This window comes from Tenrec ecaudatus, chromosome X (assembly GCF_050624435.1).
Source record: "Tenrec ecaudatus isolate mTenEca1 chromosome X, mTenEca1.hap1, whole genome shotgun sequence".
Taxonomy (NCBI): domain Eukaryota; kingdom Metazoa; phylum Chordata; class Mammalia; order Afrosoricida; family Tenrecidae; genus Tenrec; species Tenrec ecaudatus.
The window spans coordinates 160,295,561-160,302,557 of NC_134548.1; the positions used below are offsets into that span (position 1 = coordinate 160,295,561).

The 6,997-nt window shown below is 41.2% G+C and overlaps 1 pseudogene; it reads right to left on the reverse strand.

The window, feature by feature from the left end:
* Positions 1 to 427: 427 nt before the first annotated feature.
* On the reverse strand, positions 428 to 575 carry LOC142435449 (small Cajal body-specific RNA 16; annotated as a pseudogene).
* Between the last annotated feature and the right edge of the window lie 6,422 nt (positions 576 to 6,997).

Here is a 6,997-nt window from a genome sequence, read left to right on the forward strand (position 1 = left end):
TTAGCACTTACGACTCCTCATGAATGCCTGATAGGATACACAGGAGGGCAAGATTCCTTCCCTACTCTCCTCTAGTCTAGCCTCATCTCTGCGCGCTTTTCAAAATGCATCATGAAAGAACTCAGATACGTACAAAGTATAGGCAGCAAAGGAGCAAGCAGCCGAGTACCAAGCACCTACCTTAAGAAATGGCATATTGCAAGTGCAGTGAAGACTGCTTTCTCCTTGCCCGCTCACACCGCACAACTTATCCAGAACCCATTTCTATCCTGAATTCAGTGATTCGCATTATCATTGGTCTCTTTATAGTTCTACCATATATACACGGTAAACACTATATATTTTCACAGTTTGTGTAAAAGAAACTGTGCTCTAAATAGTCTTCTGAACACTTGGGTTTTTATTCCCCTGTGTGTTCTCTTTTTTTTCCTGTTTGCAGTAGCATACATGATCATCAAACTACTACTAGCATGTTCACACCTGATACTACAAGTTTCAAGCCCAGGGGAGCGCCCCGAGCGTTTGCTCTAGGTCAGGGTGGGGCTGTCTGGCACCAGGCTACATCCACTGCCCTGTGTGTTCTTGAAAAAGAATCACTCCCTGTTGATATGGATCTATGTGGTTCATTCATTTTCAATGCTGCATAGATTCAATTGAATGAATAAACCAGTTATTCTATTCACCTATCAACTTTTTAATTTGTTTCAATTGATCACTTTCATTAATAAGAGTTCTATGATCATCTCTGTGCATACTCCATTTGAGACATTGAGAGAAATTTCTCTAGGCTGTGTGTCTAGGAGTAGACTTAGTATTCACACATCTTCAAATCTGTAACACAATGCCAAAGTATGTTCCTTTCTCATATGTATTACCACTTCAAAGTGTGGGTTAAATCTACTTCAATTTGATCCTGTAGGATTTAGCCTCACTTCAGAAATGGAAATACAATCCAAACTTTGAAAGCTTTGGTGATCTCTTCGCTCTCGTGTGAATTTTCTCTAGAAAAACATCTGTGAACTAACTTGTGGGTCAGTCGGACCATGATCTTGATATCATTCACACGTTAAATAAATAACAACATTGGTAATAGCTACTATTCTGTAGTCCCCTGCTGACCATCAAGTCTTTTCCTTAAAGTGCCTCATTTAACCCACATAACAGCAACAACAACAAAAAACCCACTGCCATTGTGTTGATTCCAACTCATAGTGAACCTATAGAACAGAGTGGAATGATCCCTTTTGGTTTCTGAGATTTAAATGTTTACCAGAGCAGACAGTTGCACCTTTCCCTGTGGAGCAACTGGTGGGTTCAAACCTCTGAACTTGAGGCTCACTTCAAAACCCACCATCCCACCAAAGCTCCTGAGCACTCATAATAGCCATGCAAAATATCTATTTTATCCAATATTTTAGATAAGGAATTCAAAGCCATGAAGCTTTGAAGATGTAGAGCCACATTTCATTATTCACATAGAAACCTATTTCTATGTGATTGCAAAATTAGTCTTCATACTATCCCACTTTACTATAAGGTGCTTTCAAACATTTAGAAGGTGAATTTATTGCTTCCATATTGCCCTGTGGAGCTATGTTATGACTGGTTTTATTTGACAAATAAGGAAATGGAGACTCACATAATATTCATGCTCAACCAAAAGTTGTATAGCTAATGAATAGTGCCACCAAGAGCAGAACGGAGAGCTATGGAGTCCTGTGCGATTCTTACTGTAAGAGCCAAGCCTCGCTCCTATGATATGCGCTTGCTAACATAATACAGGGCCAGAGCACACTGGGTAGAGAAGGCTTAACCAAAGGATGATCAACATAGCCTTCAATACATAGAGAGCTGTGAAAATTGTGCAGCACTGGATGGGGATTTCTCATAAACCTGCTTTAAGAGGATGCTTCCAGAGAGCATTGAGCACATAGAGGGAAGGGTAGGGGCAAATGCTGGTTTCTAAGAAAGCATGAGCACATTTACTTGGCACCTGCAGGAGTATAAATTTTATAAGGGCGGGGACTATTTTTACATATATTTTTTCACTGCTATCTTCGCAGTGTCACACAATGGCTAAATAGCAAAGCCATTAACCAAAAGGTCAGTAGTCCAAAGCCACCAGCCATTCTATGGCAGAAAGTTTGCTTTGGTAAAGGTGACAGCCTTGGAAACCCTATTGGGCCGCATTATCTATCTTGTAAGTCACAATTGATAGCAATGGGCTTTTGTTGTTGTTTGAGCGGAGTTCCTTCTTCGGTCATGTCACATATTAGTTCCAGCTGGATCTGGGAACATCTTCAACGATTTCCATATGTAGATACAAATAGCTGATGTTGCCAGCTCTGTCACGAAGAACAGGAACAGGTGTCTACGAGACCATGCAGAAGCAGCGGCCATGCAGGGAGGGTTGTGTGATATGCATGCAAGGATGGGTGAGGGTCATTGTAGCTGAGTACTCAAGAGCAATGGGCCCATTTTCAGAATTGTAAGACAACTATAATTAGAGCTCCCCCATAATATTTTCCTTATTCACACTTGAAAATGTCTATGCTGCATTTTGTTCCAATTTTCCTTCTCTGAAGGAGAACGGATTCCCAGCCCTCACACATATAATCAAACAAAGCACGCCATGGAGATATTTGATTTTTCATGAAGCACTAATGACTCACCAGTGAATCTTGGAGATGTGTAGGATCAGCTTGCACCTTGTGGAGAGTGTAAACTTTCTTCTAAACTCCATGAAACCTGAGATTTTAAATTATGAAATAAAAGTCAAGCTCTCACTCCCTTTCTATGTCTTCTATCTACTCGGTTTCAGCCTCTTTCCTAGTAATTGACCACTCAGTGTACTCCTGATTCAGGGTTATTATTCGTAACTTTTACTCCCCCTGGAATATTTCTTCCCCAACAATGTATAGGGCTTACTACCTTCCCTGCTTCAACTGCTAATTCAAAAATCAGTCCTCTTTAAATATGAGGCTTTCTCCGGTATCCCCACGTATAAATGCAACCCGCTAATAATTCCTATGATGTTAGCAAAACACACTGACTACAGCATGCAATGTCAGAAGAAGAAATAAATCTGGCGTGGAAGCAGTACAGTCAGAGGCTTCTTAGATGTGTGGGTGGTGAGATGTGGCATTACCCATTTTGAGCATGTTCTCAGACGAGACAAGGTCTCAGAGAACGACGTCATGGTAAAGGAGAAGGGCTGTGGAAAAGGGAAGCCCTCAACAATGGCCTCAAGCATACCAATGCTTGTGAGGATGACACAGCACTAGGTAGGATTCAATCTGTCGTATACAGACTCTCTATTATAGAGCAGTTCTCCACCTGTGTGTCGCGATCCATTTGGGGGTCAAACGACCCTTTCACTGGGTTCACCCAATTCATCACAGTAGCAAAATTACAGTTACGACATAGCACCGAAAACAATTGTTTGGATGGGGTGGTCACCACAACAGGAGGAACTATGAGAAAGGGTTGCAGCATTAGGAAGGTTGCGAACCACTGCCCTAGAGGCTCACTACAGGTTGGAGCTGACTCAGCAGCACCTAACAACAAATTCCTTTTGCCCTTTAAGTAATACCTTTTTTGTAGCCTTGATCATGAATCACTCTATAAAATAATTTACATCCCAATTACCTCCCTTTGCTGCTAATAAGGAAACAAAACAAAATCAAACAACCACTGCCATTGAGCCCATGTCAACTTACAGTAACACTTCGTAGGCTTCCCGAGGCTGTCGATCTTTACGGGAGCTGATGCTCACTAATAAGGAGGCATGGCGAAATTATGCCAGGTCTGAGGCATTAATGATCAAGCCCTTAAGAGGTGGGTCTCCACTGTCAGAGGGAGGGAACTATATCCATCTGGGCCTCATATCGCTCCAGACCGTTGAGACCATTGTTAACTCATTGTCACCAGGTTCTTCTCCCCACGCGGCTGCTTTCATAACCTAGTAGGGCCCAAACGGCACCTTCTCGATCCTCCCCTTGATCTCTCCACCCGCCATCAAGAACTTCACCCAACCTCACTCCCTTCCCCTTTCCTTGTCTTACCTAAATGCTTAGCTTCCCTTTGACCTGTCAAGATTGAGTGTCCTTATTCTGTTTGCTGCTCCCACTGCTACTGTTTTTCTCATACCCTGATTATCCCCAGAACAAAGCAGAAGAGCTGGCTTTTTTTGTTCTCCATGACTCTTTCCCAGGCAATTGTCATCCTATCCTTGTTGTCTTGAAGCTCATGCCCTTCAACTACATCATGCTTCCTTCTTGTCCCTGTCAATTCCCATTAATTATTAGTCAGTCCACTTTCTTTAGCTCCTTCTTCATCATGTTCCTCTCCGCTTCAACTCTTTCTATGGCCCTACTACACATTCAATGAGGCCTCTTAGTGATGCAAACAGCTAATAAGCTTGGTAACTAACCCAAAGGCTGATCATTCAAGTCCAACAGAGGCACCTCAGAAGAAAGGCCTGAAGATCTCCTTTTTGGAAACAATAAAAAGTCGTGGAAAACTATGGGAAAATTCTGCTCTGTCATACAGGGGATTATTATGAATCAGAATTGACAGCAACTGGTTTGGTTTAACATTTGCTTTAGTTGATTTTTGGTTGTGTTTTAAATTCAATGCTGTAACAAATTAATTCAAGTTTACTGGCTGAAACCAACATATATGCACTCTCTTACAGTGGAAGAAGCCAGAAGTCTGAAACAAGTCCCAGTGGACTATCAAGGTGTCAGTAGTGCTGTCTTTCTTCTGGAGACTACAAGGAAGTATCGGTTTCCCAGCCCTTTCTAGCTTCTAGAAGTGACTGGGGCTATGGGTTAGGCATTGAACTGACAAAAATTTAGTGGTTCAAACTCCGCCACTCTGAGAAAACGTGAGGCCATCTGATCCCCAAAGGTTTACAGACCTGGAGATCCATATAAAATAACTAGGCGGCTGAATTTCCAGAAGTGATGGGAGTGGGTTTGGCGTTATAGAGGTGGCTCACATGTCATGGCTCATAGCTGCTTCCTCCTTCTTTAATGCTCTTTCTGACTCTGCCCTGCTCTCTCCTTCTTGTAACCAATATGATTACCACCTTATAATCAGCTCACTCTAGTTCACACTTCTGGAGAATTCGCACCTTCACCAAAAAATAGACAGAATCTACAGATTAACAAGATGCCCAGGTGATTTTAACAGCAGATCCCTAGATGATTTTTAAAGTTTTATTGACATATAATTCACATACCATACATTTGAATGGTGTAAACATATTGAAAAGTTGTGCAATCATCACCACAATCAATTTTCAGACATTTTCTTCTTTTGTGTACTCATTATTAGTAGCTTCCCATTTGCTCCCTGCCATGCTCCTGAGTGATTATTCATCCAGTTACTGTGGCTACAGATTTGCCTATCCCGGATTTTATATACAGGAAAACATACAACACCCCCAATAACAATAACAAAAAATACAGAAAAACTTCAATCAAAAGAAAGCAAAAAAATAATTAAAAGTACAGCCAATTAAAAATGAGTCAAAAGAGAACACATGATAAGGCTTCCATTTTTAACCTAACTATATCAACAGTAATCCACTTTTCAATGCACTCTGTCTGATGACTCTGTCAGTTAGTCACGTCCCTGGTCAATGGTCAGATATTACATTTTGACCTAACTATGCTATAATCGACTTTACAATGCTCTCTGCCTGATAGCAGGGGTATGATTCACCAGAGGCTTAATCCTCTGTGGGCACACTGAAAATGGATTTGGGCCTTTCACTGTCATCCATAGCCTACTTTACACTGGGTGCTCAGCATTTAAGCTCAAATACAATTCCCTCCTCTGGTCTTGTATTTTGTTATTTACAATTCTTCAATCACACAGGTTGGTGCGCTACGTCTATGTGGTCTTAGATGACACCTCACTTTGAGGGCTGCATGTTTTAAGATAAGACTTTAAACCTCAGATGTTATTCTTTCTGATAGCCAGGCACCATCTGATTTCCTCACCGCAGTTTGCCATCTTCAGTGATCTGTTCATGAGGGCAAGGTCTACTCAAAAGAGCTAATTGTTCTTGATTAGAGTTTCCAGTTAAGCGTGATCTCAAAATCCATGAATGCATCTGTAGCTTATGTATATGCCTGGTCTACTTTAGAGATACAATTATCATTTTGTTGGAGAATATTACAAATCATCCCATGGGATATGTGTTAATGTTATTGGTAGCACTACTGATTTAGCCAATGGTATAGAATTTTTAAGTGGTTTAGAAAAGAATAGAATATATGTACACTTCAGCGTTTTAGACTAAAGTATATGAAATTTTGACATGCGTGGATTAAGTGACTGGACAATTTTTTCACAAACCACGAGGATTGGAGCTAGGAAAAAACTTTCAATAATACTTACTTACTAAGGCTGAACTGTGCCTGATGGACTAAGGCCTGTCATAAGAATGCAGAGAGAGCTAGAAAATAGCAAATAAATGGTAGTCTTGGGTTGCCAGTTATTGGGCACCTTGTAAGCATGAGATTTGAACCAACGTCATCTTCTTCCTCTCACAGGAGGAGATTTTAGCATTAAGTCCAAGGGAATAGTTCAGTTCTTTTAATTTACTATGGGTGTGTTTAAGGTCGCCTTCAGCTTGGTGAGTGCAGTTTCCAAATTGGATCCTTCTGGTGTGGCCTACGAAGGATGGTGTGCACCTCAAAATATCTAAAGTCCTCATTGTCTGTAGCACATGATCTAGGTGACCAACGGCTGGATCAAAACTCAGACAAAAGTGCCGTATTAGCAATGTAATACAGGGCATATTCTCCTGTTGGCTGTCTATGTAACTAATGTTAATCATTGTCCCAATGATGGGTTGGTTTACCCACCAACAGAAGTGAAATCATCTCACCTGAAAGAGAGATAATCACCCGTTAAGTTCTGCGGAGCACCCTTGTTGAAGTATGTTCTGATTTGGGGAACAATGGAACCACTGCGTGTCCTC